Here is a 21676-nt window from a genome sequence, read left to right as displayed (position 1 = left end):
GTTTACTATATGAATGTGTGGCTTTGCTGGTTTCAACAGGGGGCGCTGTTGATCCAGTCTGATAGATACACTCACTGACTCTTCACTCCTCAGTTTACTGTTACTACTTTCACATGATTACTGGAGCTTCTGACAACTGAAACCACAAAATGGTATCGTCACTTATGAGTTGGTAATTGGTAAATATTTACATTTAAGGACAAGAAAACCTTATAGAACAGGTATGTAAATATTGTGCTTTACAGTAACTGTTTACAAAGGTAACGTTAAGCCTCAACAGTGCCTCTCTGACGCATGAGTGTAAATACTTGGGCTTAAAGTTGTATTTTTATCATGCATGCTGGCTGAAAATATGGCCTCTGTCATTTGGCATGTGCCCCAACAGCTATGCACACATTTCAAAACACGGGCCGAAAGATTGCAACAGATAATCAGAAGTGCGTTGCTGCGTGTCATCGCTGCCAGGATAGAGAGAAAGAGCCATACAGGCTGAATTAGATCACGTTGCAGCCAAGGAGAATAGCTTTCGTGCCACAGCAGGCCTTGAGAAAATGTAAACCGAGTCGCCGTCATTCTAATAATAATGACGGTGAATGGCAGGGGCAATGGGGGGGGGTTAATTACCAAAGCAGTCTTAAGCCCCTGTGTCATGCGGCGCAAAAACTGCAGCGGGGAGGGCAACAATCCTGAGCACTTCCTAAAAGTAAAGAGACGCGTACGTGCTTAGTATGCTAACAGCTAACGCATCCGAATCAGAGCAGAGCACAAATCTATTCTCTGTGCTTTTGGGACCAGACGAAATCTGCATCATCGCATTATCTGCGCTGACTGAATCTGTGAATCCTGAAGAATGGATGTAAACATGGTCAAACGTGTCAAACGGTACTATAGTTTTCTTGTCGTTGGAGCCCAAAGCATAGCCAAAATAATTCGTAAACATGCAACGGGCTGCATGGGACTGTGTAAATGATGCATAACATTTTGATGCGCAAAAAAGTATTTAGTCTTTGTCTTGATGTGAGAAAGAAAGGAAGTATAAAGTTGCTCGGTCGTCCATTTTTGTCCGTCCAAAATTATGTTGAAATTTCTAGGGCTGCACAATATTGAACCAAAAAATGCGACATGCTATGCAACTTTTCAAATAATGTGATATATGCGATATGAAAAGCCTGCAAGATTGAAATATTGCGAATGTACATATCGCAATGGTTTGCAATAATTGTAACACTTTCTAATTTTAACACCTTCAAAAGTTCTGTATTGCCATGTAGGTCGACGTATAGCAGAGATAATGTTGAACGAATGTGAAACATGTATGTTGGCTGAATTAGAAATGACTATTTCAGTAGTAAGAACCCAGAAGGATTCTAAGGTCATTGAAATGCATCACTATTTGTCGCATTTATGTAACAAACGCAATTCAGGTCAGACCGATGCCACGTGCTGCGAGTGTCAGGGCAAACGCAGAGTCGCATTTCAGAAACCTCAATGACATGCTGATTGGTGGAAAGAGTATCCGGGGTACACGTGCACGCGCATACATAATGTTTCCTGCCTCAATTCACACTGCAGGAATGCCATTCACTGCTTTAACCCACTTTAAATCATTCACCCCCCCCTCGTGAGTCACTGCAGTGTTGATGGTTATCCACCCGGACGGATCATTACACAGCTGCGTGTGAAAGTGCAGCACGGCAGATTAAATGACACGGAGTAATGAGACGCTGCCGTAAGAACAAACATTACAGCCAGAGACCTCCGAGAGAAAGACGCGATAGAAAACTCCAACGCTTGTCAACGTTATCTAATAGATCTTGGCAGGAAGTCCCAGAGAAGCACTTTTCCTCACTTCCCTTTCAGTTTGTTGTTGCGTTTCGGAGCAGAAGAGGTAAACAGCAGGTTGAATAAACACGCAAGGGTTTCATTTTTCCTGTCTTCCTGTCTCACAGCCAGATCTGAAAGCTCTTGTTTTGCATACTGAGGTTGCCGCGCTGACTCGTAACAAATCCTGGCCCTCAGGAAATGTGTCGGGAGGGATTAATGACAGGGCCGGGCCGGGCCTCAACGTCTTCTCAATTGTCGTACTGTACGGCCTCGTGAGAGGGGAGCGGGGGGCCGGTGGGTGGGGTCTGAGGCCCGGGGACCTCCACGCAAGCTGAGCTCTTGTTTCCTCATGCCCTGATTTTCGGAGGCGAGCCGTGAGGGGAAAAATGTAAATAATGTAACGGGGGAAGTGAAAGCGGCTCTGCGGCGGCCATGCTAACACGCTAACCAGGAAAAGAGCGTAAATCCGGCCGAGAGAGGAAGCGACACCATTACGCTGACCCTTCACAGTGGGATATTGATGTTTGGCTAGTGAACGATTTTGAGAACGTCATTGCTCTCAGTTTGCTCTTTTATACCTCAGGAGATTTGATGGAGTCTCAGATCTCTTAAAATGGCTGAGAAATAAACGAGAATCAAGTGAGAGTGTAATTGTTGACACACTTGAAGACTACGGAGGTGTAAAATGATTGTAGATTCTAGAGTTCAAATAAATGTGATGAGAAACGTTTGAGTTGATATTGAGATCTTCAATCATATTGAGTTTTGATCGCAGACGAGACCAATCTGAGCTCAGTTTGACACACGGTTGACATCTCTTCTGAAACTCTCATGACGCACACGTTTGTGACATCTCTGACTCTTTCTCTCAAGGACCACAGTATTAAATATTAGACTGGTTTTAGCATTTCCACTCGCAGGTCAAAGTGTGAAAGTGCATCAAGGTTTGGGATGTGTGTTCTGAGAGCCACACATCCCATGAGTCATTCTTCCACCTCAAAGCACCGGGAGGATAATGTTGGCGTCAACAATGAGGTCTCTCTTCCTGCTCGCTCTGTCTCTTGAAGGGATGAGAGCATGCGATGGACGCTGTGTAGTTTTAGATTTCAGCTGGAGTCGGAGTCGAGCGATCAGAGAGACACAGAAGACTGCTGAATGGATGAATGGATGATCTGTTTGCTCATGAATGCAGCGCTCTGTGAGGAGCATCCAGTCCGCTCGGCTCTATCTGCTCATTGTTGGACTGTTGATCGATGCACACGTAGACGTTAACCCGTGTTTATAAAGATCCCCGAAGTACACCAGAACACCAAATATCTGTGCCAAAAACCTATTGAGCTTAATATACTTATTCAAATTCCACCTGGTCCCACAGGAAAATGTGGGTGTTTTACGATGCTGTGATGAATTTGTATGAATTCTTACCATTAAAAGAAAAAAGCAAGAATGAAGCTCCATCTGATGAACTGTGATGAAAGCAAATGGGCAATTCCGTGAAAATGTCAACCTTACCATGAAAATGTTTCGTTTTTACCAACCGATTTTACTATGCTAACAGCACAGTTCTCGTACCCATGTGAGGTCTCTCTTCAAGTTTTTGAAGCATTTGTTTTATTTTTACTGGATGATTTTTTATTGTCAGGTACTGTAAGTGCCATTTTACGGTACGTATTCCTCATAAATCGGCACATGAAAATGAAAGTAAAGTATTTTATGTTTAACGAAGAGACATCCCTTCTCCATTTGTTGGGTATTATTGCTTCAGGTTTGTGCATTCTAAGTTCGTCGTCTCCCAAAAACGGTGTCCTTTTTTGTCACATCCGTAACGCACGTTTAATTTCCTTTTTTAAAATAGATCATTTGTTCATAGACTGACATTTTCCTGATGTTTAGTAAAATACAAACAGTTCAATATATTCCTAACAAATACATTCTCTGAGCATTTTTATGTCACGTCCATAGCGCTGGAATTGCCCATATACAGTTCATATACAATTCATTTGAATGACCCACTTTGTAAAATAGTTCTGAATTACCATGAGATTGTGTATTGTGTTTTATTCTTCTATTTTAATTGAATATTAGCAAGCGTGTGTTAGTAAGGAACACGTGGCTGTTTGTTGTCAATACAGTTCACGATCTATTCATTTCTTGAGGTTTCGTTTCATTGGAAAAGGAGTTGCCCATGGGTGTAAGAGCAACAATCCCATTGCAAATATCCTGAATGAAACGTCTCGTGCAGTTTCAGTTACAAATGGATGCCACCCTTATGTTTTGCAGTAGCATATTCAAAGACGTCTGTGTGTGTGGCGAGCGCTTTTTCTTCCTCAGCCTTCTGACGGAAGACAGAAATAAGATTGTTTTCGTAGTCTTTGATGCCTTCTGAAGGGCCGTTTCCGTACCGAAGAGCCGTGACCTTATGCGTAGAGAAAGTCAACCCACTTCTTTTGTTGACGGATGCACACAGCCCGTCCTCTCTCCCCTTCTTCTTCTCCCACACACTTTGAGATGCTCAGAAAGCGCATACTTGCTCCACGCGTATCTGCTTTATTCAAAGAGATCAATGCAGAAACTGTTTGACCTCCGTGTCACTCGAGCACATCTGGAACTAACTATGCCGAGAATGTCTCGTGTGAGTTTGACCTTTCAACAGCTGCGGCCTCGGCTCGCATCACAGCTCGGATGTTACGGACTCCGACCGTGTGTCCACAACATGACATAGGTTTCTGTTTCTTCAAATGTGCGTGTGGACTTTATCAATGCATAGCCTACAGCGCAATCCTCTGCAAATGAGTTTAGTTGCAGGTTTCTAGTGAACGGACTCATTTATTCGTTTTGGAAATCCGGTCAAGCTGTTGCAATGGGATACACGTGTATGACCAGTAGACCAGAGCACTTTCTGTCTTTCAACCTCGAAGACTTTAATGTGGTGGAGGAAGTGACTGAACTGTGCAGCGAGACAAACTCGATTGATATTGATTGAAAGCAGGTTGTCTGAGTTATTTCGCCCATCAGAGCCTCATGATAGACGCTGAGGCCGGAGAAAGGAAGCAATGATGTCATTTCCTTTGAGATGCGGTGTCCTGGATGACATCATCTGTTCGGTGTTGTTGTAGAGCTCATAATGACTGAGGTTGTGTGTTGTGTTAGAGGAGAGTACACTCTCGTGAGAACACTTAACGCTAGTGCTTCTGAGTCTTAGGCACGCTGGCGCTGCGTCCGAAATGGCGCACTGAGACCGTACGTAGTGAATTTAAATAAGTATCTACCTGTCGGCCGTTAAAACACTACGTTCTATATAGTAGTATGAATAGATTTGAGACATACTGCACCCGCCATGTTTTATGATCATGTGACCCATATGATCTTTGACATATGACGTATTAACAACAACCTACGTGTGAGCGTTGATAAAAACATCATTTAGTCACAAGAAATTCATTTATTGGACGTCCGCTTTAAAGTTTTCCACTATATTTATTTGATTTACTTTTGAAATCCGTTGCTCAGCTCCTGTGGCATCATGGGATAGAAAAGTGTCAAAAAGTGTTTTTTGCATACTGAGGTTTCGGACATACTACTCATGACTCTCATACTCATTTTCGCCTGCTAGATGGAAGTGCGATGGGTTTATGAAGGATTGCAAACTAAAGCTGAAGGAAATGGTTTTGACTGTTTAAGATACTCAAGAGATTTATTACATTTTTGTTTTTTGGATGTATTTGTAGGTTTATGCGTTGACTTTTTACTAACAACATTTACAGTGGATTAAAATGTTGCTGGATTGCATAACATTACATCCAAGTGATAGTAAAGTTTACCATAGTTCATTTTAGATTTGACTCGGTCACATAAATAGATGGTTTGGTAACCCTCACAAGTTCAGTTTGTAAATAATTAAACTCTACATTTTTTTGTCATTGAATGAGAAAAAGAATTATTTTCAAGCACTATAACATTAAAAAAATCATCGCAGTGTTACATTGAAACAATTTCATTGTGTATTTTTGCATTGTGTGTGTGTGGTATGTGACAACAAAAGGAGAACATGAATTTATCGAATCCTAAAAACAGGTTTAAATATGAATAACATTATTGCGTTACGCATGATATTCGTTTGATTTTGCGATCGCACATAACCCAGATGTTCTTCTCAGCATGTTTCGTGAGTTTTATCAGATGGAAGTGTGATGTTTTTAATGCAATGTTAACACACAGATCTCTAGAGAAACCTTTGACAGAGCTGTCGGCTCATAAATGCATTTGAGACTTTCAGTGTTTTATCATCCTGTCATAGTCGCCTCTGTAAAGTACTGAAACGGGAATGTTTCATTTGGGAAATCCAATCTCTGTGTGTCCTGGAGTGGTTTTATTGTGGATGAGTTGGACAGACAGTCTGTATGAGCTTTGGGATATGAATAATTGATGTGTTGCGGTGAGACGTGGACTGAACGCTGAGCGACTGGACCTCGTGTCTGTAACGTCTTCTCTTTAAACCACATGTGTTCATATGCAGGTAGTTGACTGTATGAACATGTCGGTCTGGTTTCTCTTTAAACTGTTGGCTGGGCTGTTTTCCACCATGATTGGGTCAAATATGGACAAACCCAACCATTGGTTTAATACAACAGTTGAAAATTCTTATAGGTTTATTTTGTCCATATATGACCCGACCAGGTGTCGAAACATCCCAACATTTTCTAGAATATATGACACATTTACTTTACAAGCATTTGCATTAAAGTGTATTTTGGGCCTAATCATTAACGGCATTTTGAATTGATATATATTTGTATATTTGTTGTGACCGCGACTGACTTCGACTTTACGCATTTTTAAATCATTTAAATTCAAATCCATATTTACCATCCATTTTTTTATAAAAGAATTGTAAGATGCAGAAGGCTATTGCATTTTTGCTGATATATTATATGTATTTGCGTGTGCACATTTATTAATTACATTTTACTTATGTTATGTCAATTATTTATGTAATTTTATTTTATTTGCGCCATGTTTTACTATGATTTTTTCATTCAGTGCGCCAACAGTCTGTATGTTGCATGAGCTCAAGCTCTCCAAGGATACCGGTACAAAGGCATTCCATCGTACCGTGTTTGTGAATCCTGTCGTCATGGAAACCGAGCTAAATGTGGCAACTGGTACCATGTTGCCAAGTAACAGCTAAGTTCTGCGTTATGTGAAGCGGAGACGTTGTGTGGTGAAGATGGAGGGATGGTGAGATGATGTTGAATTTGCAGTGGAATCGTCTTCTTTCTGCATTTTCACATTATTAAAATGTTAACAGTCCTTTTGAGTGAATGTTGTCTTATTTAAATGACACGAGGCTTTTGCTTACTATTCCAGAATAATAATAAAAAAACTATTCCAGAATATTCTGTGAATTCGAAACAACACAATACAGAAAACATATGGATAAATTCTGCAGTATTCTTATGGACTTTGTTACTGTAATTTCCAATCTGATCTCAAATTAAACAGTGGTAATTTTGTATGCAGTCATTCAATGTGAATTCAACGAAAAACACAGGATTACAAGAAAAATGGGAAAGCCCGCCCCTAACCCCGCCCCTAAACCTCACCGTCACTGACGCTAAAGCAGATCATACACAAGCGTACAAATTCACCTCGTAAATATAAACATGATAGAGTTAAAAATATATTGATAAATAAATGTATAGATGTTACATCTGTGTATGAAGAGGTTAATGAGGGGATATGAAAGTGTTAATCCAAATTTATTACACGGCTCGTTAGAATGCTTGATTCTGATTGGCCAGTCGCGACATTTGCAGGTTATTCGCAGATAACAACCTCTCAAAACTAATATCGCACGGTACCCCAAATGTAGCAAATCATTTTGACAGTTTTCTTTACAAACTGAATATAAATAATATGTCTTTTAATAACATACATGACATTATATTTACAAACGATTAAACCAATTTGCCTGTTCGTGACATTTGAACGTCGTTTCTTACCTCAAAACCGAAAGTAAACGGCTTTTCCTCGCAGAAGGTCTGCATTCGGTAAATAAGCTAATAAAATATTTCAAATTCACATTTTATGTCCAGTTTTTTTCTCATGTGGCAAGTAGCCGTGTAATATGCGGGATAATGTACAAGCAGCCGGCTGTTATCTCGAAATAATCCCCTTCAGGGGGTCTTATTTAACTGTCGGGGCTTATTTCTGCGATAAGAACCTGCTGCCTGTACATGATCCCTTACATGTGATCTGATCTTTGCAGTAGGAGTAAATCTGCATCTTATTTCTCTTCTCTGGGGTTATCCGAGTCCGATTTGAGAGTAGAAAGCTCTGTTAGGAGATCTGTCAATCTCGTGATCTATCGGTTTCAAGGGGAATTTTAAACAACAAAACAGTGTCAGCTCGGGAAAGCACCTGCGCGAGTGAAGGTAGATGATGAAATCCACGTGGGCCGCCACCGCATGGTTTCATAATCTCTTTCACTGTGTGTGTGAGTCACGAGAGGCAGACAGCTCAGATGATTCATTCCTCAGCGATGATGTATCTCCTCGTCAGATTTTGAGAGAAATGTGCAGCACATCTTGCCAGTGCACAAGAGATGTTCACGTTTCAGATGTTTGAGTCTGTAATTGAGAATAACTAATATGTTTTAGGGCTGTCAAACGATTAATCGTGATTAATCGCATCCAGAATAAAAGTTTGTGTTTACATAATATATATTTGTGTACTGTGCATATTAATTTTGTATTTATAAACACAAAACATACACATACTTGTCTATATATTTAGGAAATCTTTAAATGTATTAATTTATATTTACCAACAATTTTAATTCTAAATAAACGTTCATTAATTGTTATATTTTATATTTTTCTTATATACAGTATATGCATTTATGTGTATGTGTTCATAAATACAAAATTAATATGCACACTACACCGACATATATTATGTAAACACAAACTTTTATTCTGGATGCGATTAATCACGATTAATCGTTTGACAGCCCTAATACGTTACAATAATATTTAAGTTAATTTTGCAAGTAGTTTAAAGCATCATTGTATCACATTTAGCAAGTTATACGATCACTTAGAAAGCAGCGCAGTTTGAATGGTTATTCCCATCTGTAGAACGAAAGGTGCAATTGCAGGCAAGTACACAGCGATGTTTTGTTCGGAAAATCTTAAGAGAGCTCTCGTATTGTTTATGAATAATTCAGCAAGAAACTGTGAAATTGCCGCTGAGAGTCGACTGATGTTTTGTGGTAGGTGTAGCCTGACGGCATACTGCTGCGAGCAGCACTTTTAAACCCCACACGTGCAAACATTCACAATGCACATTTCAGCTGAATAATGCCTCTCACGATGCAGAAGAGCATTCATGAGCCCTCCACCGTATTCTCAAACCAACAGATTGATTCCAGATCTCAATGCAAAGGTTGAATATTCACTATGTATACTACTATACTATATATATATATATATATATATATACTGTATATATACTGTATATATAAATGGACTATATTATTTATTGTCTAGTATGTACTAACTAAATTATACTATATAACTACAAGTATATTACATTAACAAACACGTAGTATCACTGTAGAATTTTTACGGCGGTTTACTCTAGTAAATAAATTCTATATTGTACTACAGTATTTGTAAATGCAGTTATAATTTGCAGTCTTGACTTCCTTTCAATTAAAAACACATTATGTTTTTAATGAGCAGTGCAAACAGTTTGAGTGTTAAATGCATCCAGGCATTCTCATCTTTAGCAAAGCTTAGAGGGTTTGTGAGGTTTGCTTTAAATCTGCTGGAGAAGTATACGGTGAACAGAACGACCGAACAACAACAAAGCAATGAAAATGTAAATGCATCCTGGCCTTTATATACTGTAAGCCCGGTTGCCATTGGTGTTGTGCAATGCGGCGCTGCGTTCTGTAGCACGCTGATGTAAACAGAGCGGACTCTTGACTCCAGGAGACTCCAGCCATGAGCTTTGATGCAGATGGCCTACTTTCCTAAATCAGTGCGTTATGGGGGGGTGAAGCAGAACAAGGCTTAAATTGATGTTCCCCGGCACAGCTGCGGGCATCAGCTGACTCCCCCCAGACGTATTTATCTGCTTAAACTGTGACCTTTTTGTTCCTGTTAGTGCGCAGAACCGGCACCGCTTACAGTGGCCTAGCTTTGACTCGAACCCCCTCCCTCCGTCATGCCAATCAGAGCTCAGAGAGCGCGCCAAACTCCGCCCACAGCAGCCTCGTGTCACTGCTGCTGATGCATTGGCTGTTACTTTCACTTCCTGATTTCTTGCTGTATCGCCTCCTTTACAATGTGCAGTACATTTGCATTCATGTTTTGATGGAAATTGCATTATTGTGTAAACAGTGGGTGCATTTCGATATTTTATAATCATTTCATTAATTTGGTTTGGGTGCATGTTTGTCTCTGAATTCTGTAAAATATTCACTTGATTGTTTTTTTACTTGAAAAGTTTTAAATACAATGTTTAGGCGATCATTTATTTATTAGTAGTCATATACATTTTTAATAGTCTCGTTTTATCTAAACTAGGCCAGTTGTTCTCCAGGAAGTGACATCGGCTTTATTGAAGAAGATGTGAAGCGTTAGCAGTGTGACTGTGATGAAATACAAGAAGCGTTCATACATTTCTGGCTTTGATCAATGTACAGCTAGATTTCTGTCAAACCACACTTAGCAACACCCTAGCAACCCCCTTGAACACATTAGCCACCCAGCTAATCAGAATCGGCCTCATAGTCCATGTGTGTTAGCTTTGGGGTCATCTAAAGTTATGTTAGTTTGCATTTTAAATGTAATCTACTGGAGACTGTTTGATTGGGCAAGAATCTGCGTAGTGCATGATGACTCATCAAAATTCTCCCGCCGGCGTTGCATAAGAGTTAGTCTCAAATATACACACGCTATAGGCTTGTTTAGAGGTTTCTGGAGGAGTAGCACATCGTAGCTCTAATGTCAACCTCGTGACTAACTTAACCCCCATCACCGTTCTCTGGGTTTGTACCTGAGTGGAAAGAAGACACTTCCCCTTTAAGAGTCCAGCCGCAGGGTTAATGGTCAGGAGAGAATGCATTGGCGCTCTGACTCATCACTCATCCTGTGTGTGACTCATGCATGCGCTCTGATAAAGTAAACAAGTGCATGCTCGGCGACCTCGCACTGACACCGGACTGTTTGCATGCAGAGCGAGTATGCAAAGCCCGTCTGTACGATCCAGACCGTGTGTGCGTGTGTGCACGTGGAAGTGCAGTGCAATGCATGCTGGATATTTTATTGTGTTTTTCTTTTAGCCACACGGTAAATCGACTCGCTGCTCACTAGACTGAATGGAAATACGCCCGGAGGGAGTGTGTGTGTGCGTGTGTGTGTGCGCGTGTGTGTGTGCGTGTGTGTGTGTGTGTGTGTGTGTGTGCGTGTGTGTGTGTGTGTGTGTGTGTCAGTGGGCAGATCTCTGCATCAGCAGATGGGAGAGTCCTGTCGTGCGTAATGTGACCGCAGTACTGAGCATGCTCACTGAGGCCCTGTACTCCCCCGTCATGCTCGACGGAAAAACACATCAAACCTTCCGTTCGAGTGTGTGTAGACGAGTGATGTGTGTGTTTATCTAACCCAGATTACAACATTATCGCTCATCGCTACATCTTTCGTGTCTCTGAAGTTCTCATTTAGGTATCAACTTAAGTCTCAGATGTTTCTCTTACACTCTTAAAGATGATTTTTTTTGTCTAAATGGTTCCATAAAAAATCTTTATAATCCGAAGACCTTTCTGGTTCACAGAAGGGTTCTTTGTGGCGAAAAAAAGGTTCTTCAAATGATAAAAAGGTAAGAAAAAGATGGTTCTTTAAAGAACCTTTGGCTGAACGGTTCTTTGTGGAACCAAAAATGGTTCTTCTATGGCATCCTTTTAAGAACCTTTATTTTGAAGAGTGTAGGAAAAATAAAGGAGAATGAAATGAAAGTGTATTTGTTGAATGGTTGCAGAGGTCAAATAAACCAAGTAAATGGGATGAGAAATGTTTGAGTTGATATTGAGATCTTCAATAATATCGACTTTTGATCGCAGACGAGACAAATCTGAGCTCAGTTTGACACACTGTTGACATGTCTTCTCAAACTCTTTCTTTTGTTTTTGCATAAGTTGCGCATTTTATAATGTATAACTGTCTGATGATTTATTATACGTCTCGTGTCTATTACGTCGCCTCTGCAGTAGCAGTTGCCCGGGTGACACATAGATTCGTGTTTGACATGCGGATTCCTCAGTTTATTGGAATTCCCCGGTCTCCATGACACAGACGCTTGTTAACTTACAAATCTCAAGTCTGGAATATAGTGAAGGAGACAGCAAGGCCTCGTTGATGTGATTTTCAGTGGTGTTTATTAAAGCAAACATCATCGGTTCTGTCGATCATGCTCTAGGTTTAGTATTTCATCACCTGACCTCAAGTCTGAGCAATAAAGATGATAATGATGGTTTATGATGGTGATGATAAATGCTTGAAGAACCGCAGTGGGTCAAACATTTACACATGTCTGTAGTTAAGGGTTAACCTCGTCTTGATAAGCACGGGTTATCTGGGTTAATCATTGTGTTTGGGAGTGTCGGGTCCCTCTCGCTATCTTGCCGGATTCACAGAATAAATCCATTTACAACCAGTGTTGGGTAAGTTACTCTGAAGAAGTAATGAATTACTAGTTACTAATGACATATTCAATAGTGTAATTAGATTACTGTACAAATGACTCTCTCCAAAAAGTATTTAATTACTCATTACTAATTACTTTCTATATCCTACATCAACCTTAATTAGTTAAGTGATTCAAGGATAGACATGAAACAGCTCTTGTAATTCATTCAAATAGATAACAAATAACGACATAAATTATTCTTTTTAACTGACCAAAGTATACAAATGTGAGAAGGAGACATTAAAGCATACATTTTAAAGTTAGATTTATAATTTTGATGTCAATTCCACTTTTGAATATATTACACAGTATTTAGTTCAATTACATCAGAAGTAACTGTAATCAAATTACAGAAAAATAAGAGTAATCCCTTACTTTACTTTTTTAAGGGGAAAGTAATTAAATTACAGTAACTAATTACTTAGTAACTACACCCAACACTGGTTAAAACCAGGACAAGAAGGAATAGATCTGTTGAAGAAAGGAAAGAGAATATATATATATATCTTTAATATCTGAAAGGGAAATGGAGGTTGTTCTTTATCTAGAGTCTCAGACTGGCCTAAAAGTTCAGAATTTCCCCTAAAAGTGTTCTGTGTGAGATGAAGAAAAGATTCTTCACTTGCATGTTCTCTGCCGTTTCATTGTTTATCTGACATCAGTGTCACACTTGTTTATGTTCTGTGTTTCAACACCCTTTGAATTGTGTGTGTGTGTGTGTGTGTGTTTGTTTGTGTGTGAGGGGGAGGGGAAATGTGCTGTTTTGAGTGTTGGAGCGATAACAAAGCAAGCCTTCCATGAGGTCATGCGTCGCTGACATGGCCCTGTGGTTTTACTGGGTGGGGAGTTTTCTTTCGGACTTCCCTTAATGTGCTCATATATGGACTGCTGGCCCAGTTCTTCTGACTTTCTCGCTTTCTCGCTTTCTCTCTTTCACACTTTCACACTTTCACAGCCACTGAAAAAAACAATTTGGCTAAACAGAGACTCATGCAACTCTTAACGGTTTGTTTATCAGAGATTAAAACAATTCCCCCGTCTCTCTCTATTTATACATCTTTTTACAATCACACAAAAAGTTGCATTTTATTTAACTTTGTAATTGATAGAAACAAATGCTACTAAAGCCTCTCTCCGAGACGCATGTGTCACTTCTCACATTACTTACATGTCAGTTACATTAGTTTCATTGTATCAATTTAATATGTCATTTATATATTTAGGTGTAACACATATTTGTTATTTAATTTGGTGTCTACTATCTGGAGCCTGAATTTGACAAATGAAGACGTTGACGAATGCAAAATGTTTAAAAACACCCACTGAAAAAAAAACTTGTTTTTTTTGTGACAACAAATGACATTTGTTTGTCAAAAATCATAAAGATATTTTGTTTCCTCATGCAGTGACGTTCATTATAAGAGTGACTCAAGTGTTCAAATGCTTTAAAAAGTTCAGAGCTGAATTTTTGTCGGTCATAATACTTCCCTGTGTTATGTTTATGTGATACAATACTATTGTTTATCTTATGCACACACACACACGCACGCACGCACGCACGCACGCACGCACGCACGCACGCACGCACGCACGCACGCACACACACACACACACACACACACACTTAATAATTTCTCTATCTCATAGAGCTGAAGATAAGGCACCTTCCTGCTCAAAGGTGCATGTGGGTCACATGAATAATGGATGTCAGGCTGAACTGCTGCTGAACTCCGGCGATGTCAAACCTGCACGCCCATTATACACCCGTCTCTGCTGATGTGGCCCTGCATTCATTCACACGCCTCTGTCATCGCTTTGGGTGTGGCCGATCGCCTGACACTCTCAAACAACTCGAGCTTTGTTCGACCGCATGGCCTTTGTGATCCAACGATTTACGTGTCCATATATGAGGTCAGATAAACCAGCGTGCCGACCGGAGACCTCGTGCAAGGTGACTGGAGTTAATGTGTAATCCAATGGATACTGCAGACTAGAAAGTTTCTTTGGACATGCCACATGATTTGGATTTGGAATATATTAAGTATATAAATATAAGGGCATAGCTTGATAGATTTGCATCAAGAGTTTAAACTAACGCTGAAGAACTGTACGTTTAAAAATAAAGTTTGACTACAGCTCAAAGTAAACTATATTCGTGTATGTACAGTCTGAAACGGCTCACTAATGAATTATTTGTCAATGAGTGATTTTAAACAGCTGTGGTTGTTAGATATATTTGGATTGAATCCCAGATTACGTAAAAATCTGATTAAAACATATTTCATAAAATCTGAATGACATGTTCATTTGATCTCAAACCGCATAAGATTTGGATCACATGTCATGTGGGGTTTTGCTGTTCAAACATCTGACTTGATCAAATACATAGACATTTTATTCTTGATTTTTTGGAGGTCTGAACTCAAGAGCGTCTTTCTCTGGGGAAGGTCAGACTCCATCAGCCCGCCGTCACGGATGATGAATATGTCTGCAGCCTGAGGATGAGGTACAAAAAATAATTCAAACTACTGCGCAGTCAATCACACACCGTAAGATGTATGGGAAGGTTTATTACGTAAGCAAATTGCATCTATTTCGATGTTCAATTTCGAACATAAACTTAAGATGACCAAACACAGTACCAACTTTTATGTTATAAAACTAAATTTAAATGTCAGTCAATTTATTTTCTAGGCAGACAATAATTCACCACACAAAATCATTGTCAGCTAGGGCTGCAACGTGCGAGAAATGCGTCGACGCGTCATATTATTTACGTTTATCTGCTGTAATGGCAGTTTCTGTTCCCGGGCGTGTGTAAATTAATCAGCAGAACAAGAGAAAGTATAATACACCGGCAAACAGCAATCGCGAGCCTCGGACGCAGTAGTGATTGGATGGAGGGATTACCCCTTCCCCCGGATTAATCGAAAAATAATCGTTAGATTAGTCAACAAATCTCGGGAAAATCGGCAGATTAGTCGACCAGCCAGAAAAGCGCTAGGTAAGTCAACCAAACGGAAACAACAGTCGACTAATCGGGAAAATCGCTAGATTAATCGATTAGCAGGGAAAGTGTTAGATAAATTGACCAATCGAAAACAACCAGTAGATAAATCACGGACTAGTCGAGTAGCCGATTTTTTTTTTTAGATTAGTCAACAATAAAAACAATCTTTAGTTGCAGCCCTATTGTCAGTGTGTTTATCCTCGGTGAAAGTGAAGCATTTGTGAATGTCAGATCGGCAGCATGGTTTCATGGTTCAAAATCATGTTTAAATGTGCCACTATTGCAAAGAAGAAATAACAAAATCTTTGAAAATGAGGTTTTATTTAATTTATAAATAAACTAGATATTAACAAGTAAATGCATTTTGCTTTTAGAAAGTCGGCACACATGTTTTCTGTACAACACATTTTTTGTTGTTGTGGTATCATCTCTTTCAGATTTATTCGGCCCCAAACTGCACGCAAAACCTAAACTTGGTTTGGTCACTTTACATGTCAGTCTGCAGTAACTGCGACTCGAACCAGATTTGATCCTGTTTGTCCGGCTAAGTGAGACTTCACATCTGACATTTTAAGACCTTCGTTGTCAGTTTCTTTGTTAAATCAGTGAGTGATAACCCTGATCAAATGAACCAAAGCTGTAGCGTCAGTATCACGGGTGATGACAGCCGTGGCCACAGATGAAAGTGCACATAGAGAGATTATTCTGAAAACCCGAGTGTGCACGGTACACACCGTAACGCTTCCTTTCAAGTTTCTCTCTCAATTTAATTCTGTCACTGGCTTCTGAGAGAAATCTGTTTTGAAAAGAAGCCGTACTTTGAAGTGTACAAGCGAGCGAGGCCCAGTCGCCGCAGCTAACAGCCATATCCGCCGTGCCGCGGACGCTCGTGACACATTTTCTCTCTTTCTCTGCTTCTTTCTCCAGTGGTGACAGTCATAACGCTGGCTGGGCGTGACAGTGATCTCCAGCAGTTTTGACACATTTGAAGGGATCCAAGGAAGGAGATAATTAAAGCCATACCGATGCCTTCTGATCAACTTTTACTGGATGTAAGGTGAGATAGATGATGAGAGCTTGAGGTGTATTTGATGTTTGAAACAACGATGCACGGTCCTCTAGAAATGCTGTGGCTTATAGACCACTTTGGAAAATGTAAACAACGATGATCCAGCGCTGGTCTACAAGAACTTCCTGTGTTACTTTTTAACACTCCACGAACGTTTCAACAAAATTCAACCAACAGAACATTTATAATGAATCAAGATGTTAAACCAATATGTTTATTTGTATACAAATGCTTCCGGTCCAGTGTTGACTTCTTGCAAAGTGGTCTATAAAAATGATGACATGGATCGTATGGTGGTGTTATTGTCAGAAAACCCAACGGCACGTCATATTTATGTCCTTCTTTTATAGTAACGTTGTATTTCATTTACACTCAAGTTACACATTATCTTACTTCCTGAAAATTTTGATTGACAAGAGCTTCGTCCAATTACTATTCCATTGTACCGATCTTTTCCAGTTGGTCTGATTTGTCGTTGTGTTTTCTGACGGTATAAATAAAGTTCTGTTCATTGAAAACTTTAAACGTCTTTCACAGATAGAAATCTTTGTTGAAAACCATTTAATCACTTTTGTTTCCAGGTCGCCTCATTCCTAAAGATGCCGTGGGTGATTTAGCTTGTGTCTTTCACCTCTGCTTTCTAGTTTTATCGGACTGGGTGTGTGCCGTCTGACTGGCAATCATGTGTTCCGGTTCTAAAGTAGAGTTAATTGAAGGTTAATCAGTCAGTAATTTGAAGTTGAGCAATCGCAAAAGTATGCTGACTAATACAAAAAAATACCCTGTTATTATTAACCCTCTTACAAAATGTCCCTGCAGTTAAATGGGCAAAAATACTTTCTGGGTGAATCATTGGTTTGAATCGGGCTTGTTCCATGAATGCCTGTGAAAGTGAAAGTGTAAAATAAGACAAACTACCCACACCTGATTTCCATAAAGCTGCAGATACAGTACACCTGTAACTCCACCGGATTCATTCATCTGTGTCAGGGAAGTTGTGTAACATCATATCAAATACATATGAATCACGGGAGGTTATAACAATCGTTGATTTGATTGTATCACTAGATAATGAGATGAAATTAAAGAACACGTGATTCATTTATGCATTTGTCACAGTAACTTTGATCAGATTTATTATGAGTGTATCCAGTAATAATTCAATCAGCTTAGCGTCACGTCCTAACATGTGTTTACATTAGTCTCAGAGTTCTGCATCAGGCCTAATGTGAGTCAGAACGTGTCCAGATTTACTGCAGATGTTTGCTGAATGGAAAATAAAGTGTTTACTTGTGTCTGACGCACAACGAAGAGCTACATTTAGTGTTTATTTGACAGGAATGTCTATAAAATTGTGACCATACTGTGGAAAACACTATATTAAAAACAGATGCCAACGGCATGGAGATCAAACTTCGAAATGAGCGATTTTAAAGCACTTGACAGTTAACCGCTAAACTCTTGGCATTAACCGACTCTACAGAAGCTCTTATTTTGGCTCCGCAACCCAGTTTTGAGTCAGATGTGCATTTCCTGTACAAGTCAGTCGACCTCTCAATTATAATATTTAAATGCGAACTTTTGAAAGCACATGTCACGCTGTATGTGGAAATGACGGGGAGTTTTGACAGGAAACCACACCGCTTTTCATCTGTCAATGACAGCATTGCTTCTTATACGCTTCGGCAGAGGCCGCATGAACATTTCTCATTTCACGAAGGGAAATTCCAGTGAAATATTTAAGTTTCCCTATCAAACTATTGTCTTGGTGTTTTTCTTTTTAGAAAAAGGAAGAAGCACCATCGCTTGTATTTATGACCGTTAGCTTGTACTGCTTATTTTCTTGTCTTGCAGACATGAATGAATCGAATCAAGGACAGATGTGCTGTTGCTTTGCAAGCAGTCGGACGGCTGAAGAACAGGTGAAAACATTCCCTTACCCCCACTGGAGCCAAGCAGCCGCATGGCATCTCGGTCGCATGTTTTGCGCACCTGGGGAAAAAAACGCGGTTTTCGTTTGTATTTATCCTCCTCCTCGTCATTTTTAACCACCCTTGCAGGCTGAATTACCAGACGGGTCTCTGGCCTTTTCTACTTCATCATTTTTGTTTTATTACGGTTGCACATGTGGCACATCTGGCGCCATGCCCGAATCATTACTTACTTTTTATGTTCGGCTCGCCGTCGCCATGGAAACTGCTGCATGTTTGGCAGCGAGCCTTTGAAGGCGAGCGAGAGAGGGGCGAGTATTGCGAGCTCTCAGGAATTGGCCTACATCCAGTGTAATCATGGCGGGGAGCTAAAATGAGCCGTTTGGCAGCACACCAGGTTTCAGAGAACAAAGATGTGAGCCACTAATGTTGGCCGCAGAGCCTGCTTGGCATCCTTTACCATTTCCCAGCAGCCCCTTCCACGGCTGCCTGCCAACCCCCCGCCCCACCAACCCGCCCCCGCTGGGACGGCAAAGAGGATCTGAATAAAGAAAGAGACTTGTTTTTCTCCGAGCTCCCCTGCTCCAATGACATCACCTCTGCAGCCTCTAGCCCCAGATTCCAGACGCCGAGCACATTTTTTCTGCTCCTCTCTCTCTCTCTCTCTCTCTCTCTCTCTCTCAAGCCTCCATTTTGACTGAATTCCTCCATTTTATAATTGCTCTACCTCCTCTGTGTCACGAAACGTCCGCTCCGAAAAAACGAGAATTTGTTTTTTACTCTGAGAGTGCTACAGAAATAACTCGTCACAGTTAGACAAATACATCAAACTGTTGGGAATTCTTAGTTATGAAAAAAGGTTTTCTATTTATTCATGTAAACTCGCATTTTTCAGAATCAAAATAGGTGTTTGTTGGCTAAATAAGTAAGAACACACAGCATCATCACATACCGTACGTGCAATACAAGACATATCAGGTTTTATGTAAATAATTGATTACAACCAGATACAACATACAAATGTCTGGTGATTTTAAGAAGGTTAATAACATTTTATCAAGTGTACGTGACAGTAAAATGTGCATGTCAACAAATGCAGTGTAGACGATTAATAATCACAAAAGCGGAGGTGACACAATAGAATGTAAGTCACAACACAAAATATTCACTGCTGAATTCATGAGGCGGAGGGAAAAAATAGCAACGCGGTAAACAGGATGTGGCCTGTCAGTGGGGCTATCCTGGTGAGCGCAGGAGTTGCCATGGTTACCATTTCCTGAGAAATGTACAGCCAATCAAAAGGAGGGAAGGAGATTTCACAGACCGTCTGCGCTAGTAAAAACAGGGTGAAATGACATCGTGTCAGAGGGTTTACGCCACACACTTGAGTGAAGCATAAAGCACGTACACGTTTCAGCATGCCCCCTCGTTTTATAGCCCAGACGTCTGCGTCTCTCTGAATGTGTCTGAGTCAAGGTTTTACTGCCGTTTAACAGCTTCAGACACTCCAGATAAAAAGGAATTCTGGCGATGTTATATTTGCAACTTATATAAGAAAATCAATATTTCATTTGTGTTGTTTACAGCGCTGCGTCCTGGAACATCTGTAGCACACGGGTTATATAACACTGAAAATGGGCCATCGCGTGGAGGGAGAGACACGAGAACACTCGAGACTGTGTGCTGCTGGGACACATAGGGGAAAGAAAACACCTTGACGCACGGTCGCAGCATCGAGCAAGAATCGAAAGTTGATGTTGTTTTTCGATACAATGACACCGTGACATGAAAAAGCATCGAGGTTGGCGCTTTTCGAAGTATGGCGTTAGAAATGCCGAGTCACGATCCGTTGACACAATATCAAGAGGTGACCTTCCGGCTAATATTTCAGGAACATTGCCCTTGAGTGACACCACAATGTGTTGACGTGAAATCTGATAAGCCTTAAAGGTTAATGCAAGAGGAATTAGTTGTCAGGCTGGAAAGGAGAGACAATATTTACAGTTTCAAGGGCACAAAACACGCCACCGTGCCGAAGTTCCATCAGGCAGCCCGAGTGCGTGGGGGTGAAAACAAGTCCTGGCCACGGGCCAAGAGATTTGATGTTCGTTGAGAAGGGCGCGGCGAGCTGTGGGTACGTGACTAAACATCTTACTTCCTCTTTCCAACGTCACGAGGGCTTGCACAAACACATCCTGCCCTGTGTCTGCAGATTTCAGATGCATTGATTCACCCGAAGAGCCCTGAAGCTGCACTTTGTTGGAACGGATCCAAAACACGAGGGAAGGCCCGATTTACCGTGTCTTTCGGACATTGTGTGCCCAGACCTGATCGCCCCAAACGTGCACACCCAACCAGACGAGAGAAACAAAGCATGTTCGAGGGCAAAGCTCATGCTGTGTTGTTGCATAATATTTCACTGACTGTTTTACTTCATACAGTACGTATGACAGATATGTGTAGGACTGTCAAAACATGCAGTGCGATGCAGATTATTACTTATTTACGACACTGGGGGTGTTAGTATTTCTGTACACTGCTCAAGAACTGAAATGTCGAGGCATTTCCAATGAAGGAGGAACAAACTTTGTTGATATGTATTTTTTATGCAATAAAACAACTGTCAAAATAGTTACTCTCAATATCCAAAATAATATTTATTTAATACGTTGTAAGTTACAATTGTTATTGTTTATTAATAGTGCTAATTATGTAAGTATTTAATAATACTATTAAATAGTATTAAAAATACTATTACTAAATATCAATTTTCATTATACTGTATTTACAGTAGTTTGTGATCATTTATATTAGTATTTATCAAGACTACAAAACATCATTATTATTCAATATTCTGTCTTGTTTATCAGCCTTAAAAATTAAATTTTGTTTTAAAGACTTTTCGATACGAAGACTTTGGTTCCAAAATGAGATAACTCCGTATTTAAAACTAAAGTCATGTTTTTTTTATTGTGCATTCCAATTAATATCAATCAAACTGCAGTTGGTTTGATTTGATTTAAGCCATAATAACAAAAAAATAAATACAGCTAACTAACACAATAAAAACGTGATTTAAAAAACATATAT

General features: G+C 40.1%; 1 long non-coding RNA gene across 2 annotated transcripts; it reads left to right on the top strand.

The window, feature by feature from the left end:
- Nucleotides 1-130: 130 nt before the first annotated feature.
- Nucleotides 131-21285, top strand: LOC130558775 (uncharacterized). Of its 2 annotated transcripts, XR_008963492.1 has the most exons (6): nt 131-221; nt 14224-14527; nt 14991-15082; nt 16514-16643; nt 18510-18577; nt 20173-21285. It is a non-coding gene; the product is annotated as an uncharacterized LOC130558775 (long non-coding RNA). The 2 variants fall into 2 exon arrangements; XR_008963491.1 differs by having other exon boundaries at nt 18510-21285.
- Nucleotides 21286-21676: the final 391 nt, after the last annotated feature.

Source organism: Triplophysa rosa, linkage group LG9 (assembly GCF_024868665.1).
Source record: "Triplophysa rosa linkage group LG9, Trosa_1v2, whole genome shotgun sequence".
Lineage (NCBI taxonomy): Eukaryota > Metazoa > Chordata > Actinopteri > Cypriniformes > Nemacheilidae > Triplophysa > Triplophysa rosa.
Note: the sequence above shows the minus strand (reverse complement) of the source record. Positions and strands in the feature narration are given on the sequence as shown.